The sequence below is a fragment of the Propithecus coquereli genome, unplaced genomic scaffold (assembly GCF_000956105.1).
Source record: "Propithecus coquereli isolate 6110/MARCELLA unplaced genomic scaffold, Pcoq_1.0 Scaffold62, whole genome shotgun sequence".
Taxonomy (NCBI): Eukaryota; Metazoa; Chordata; class Mammalia; order Primates; family Indriidae; genus Propithecus; species Propithecus coquereli.
The window spans coordinates 95243-97602 of record NW_012152174.1 but is presented as its reverse complement, the minus strand read 5'-3'; the positions used below and the strand labels follow the sequence as shown (position 1 = coordinate 97602).

Below are 2360 nucleotides of genomic sequence, written 5' to 3'. Positions count from 1 at the left end.
AAACTATAAGACAATAAAGAAAATTTCCATGATCTTTAACATAATGCATTTTAAATATTCTTAGCTCTTATCAGTAAATAAGTTAAAAGTTACCTGTGCGAAATGAGATTGAAGTAATGGGTCCCCAGTCTTGACGAAACTTCATTAGTGTTTCATCAAATTTAATGTTGTGAATGATAACCTGACCCGACATAAGACCAACAGCAACAACATCCACAGCTGGTGCCTGAAAATTAAATTACTCAACCTTTTATTTTCTTAAATGAAATAGCTTTAATACTTCTGATGATATGCACCATTACTTATGTGCTATTAAAAGAAATAATGAAATGTCTTCCTAAAGTGGCAAAAAAAACTTAACAAGTATTACCATTCTGGCATACTTCAATTGTTATTCAACATGGAAGTATTAAGCAATGATTTTTCCAAATTACTTCCCAGCTTTAATTCTGCCAGTCGACATTGCCTCCCCATCCCCAAAACATAGCTGACTTGCTAAGAAAACAGTCATAATAGAAAAGGAAGCTGATGTGTGAAATTGCTACAGATCAGTGACTGGACAGAAGCAGAAAAAGGAGACAACTCCTAGGAGACACATACAGACTTGTCATATGCATGGCAACATGTAGCCAACTACAAAGGAAGAACTGTTTGCCCAAGGAAAATAGGAAAAACTTATAAAACATGCTAAAAAGCAAAGTTTTATAATTAGCCTGTTCCAGCTCTAATATTCTATGATTATAATGGTCTTATAATGATCTATAATACTATGGTCTTACAACAGGCTCTATTATGATTTTCTCTATTTGAGCACATATCAATGTCCGATATCATAGAATGGAACCAGGCTGAACATTTTATTTATTTGCCATCAAGTGCCTACTCTGCATAAAAGCCTGTGTAGAAGCTGGAGATGCTAAAACAAATATGATCCCTCGCCCTCCAGGGACCTAATCATCTGACACCTTTGGAGTCTACCTTTGGTAGGCGAAAGAGGAGCAAGACTGATGATGGCAGTGAAAGAGGATGAGGAATGCATATAAATTGGACAAGTATGGACAATGGATATTTAAAAAGAAAAGGGTATATTGGCTATGTATGTGGCTAACAGAAATACAAGATTCTCTGCAGACAGACATTCATTCATATATACTTACCTTGCAGACTCAGAAACAAAGAGTAGTTATTTCTTGAAGAGACCACTATTGAATCGAACATTAGGATTTTTGCCCCAATTATTTCAAACCACAAATCTAACGTCCTGATAAATTTCTCTGTATGATCTACAATCTCTCTTGGCATTGGTGATCTACTCATTTCCATACTACACAAGGCACTGGACTACATATGCTTGCAAAACGATCAGTAAACAAGGATCCAAAACAACCACAGGTTTAGAGCCTAATTCCAGGCACAAAGGATTCCACAAACATTAATAAGCAAAGGCATTATTGCCTGTTTTCAATTACATTTCCAAAACAGTATTTCCTCAAGGTAAGAGTTATAAACAAAGCTATGTATCGTCTTTAGGTCTAAAAATATGACTGATTCCTGAAACTAAAAGATCTTACTACTAACTTTGTTTCTTCTTTAGCTCAACAGAAAATACTAACCTGCTGAAGAGCTGTTACTCCAACTTTCCATCCTGGAAATGTATACAGAAGTTTACTACAAGAAGAAAAAATAATTGAAAGTGCTTTCTTTCTCTGGAGGAAACAAAATCAACTGCACATTAATAAGTGAAATAATAATAGGTGGTATTCATTAAGTTCTTTCCTTGCACACACTATTGTAATTAAGCTCAGGTCACATGGCTAGTGTTAATAACACTGTCCATACAAATTCTACATCCCAAGCTAACTACTATATCACCACTTTAAGAAATTAAATGTTCAAGTAGAAAAAAAATATATATGAGTAAAAACCACTTTACATTATAGACTACAATGAAAAAAATCTTAAGATACAGGTAGATCTCATTTTTCACTGTGTTTCTAGAAACATCATCACTAAAGGGAATACATTTTAACTACAGTATTACTTGCATATTATATCACTGTTACATGACAATGATGCTGCTTCTCAATTTCAGAATCGAGTCATGAATGATTAAACCTTTAATAATCTCATTTTCTCTTTCGAATTTATAAAGGTTTTGGAAAGGACTATTTGAATGGTCAAATATTTTGGTTTGCTTTTTTTAATGCTACACAAAGAAACCTGAGCTGCCACCATTTTCTCTCAATAAATGTTCAAATAATAGGTAGAAGTATGCAAAATCACTTATATAACCCTCCAGCTATACCAACCAATATCATAGTAAATAATCATATCTGTGGTTGATGATGGAAGTACTTTTA

At 33.7% G+C, this 2360-nt stretch overlaps 1 protein-coding gene across 1 annotated transcript in view; it reads right to left on the bottom strand.

Annotated features, from left to right (window-relative positions):
* WDR36 (WD repeat domain 36) overlaps positions 1 to 2360 on the bottom strand; it is a 45840-nt gene that overhangs the window by 31034 nt on the left and 12446 nt on the right. The window lies entirely within an intron of this gene.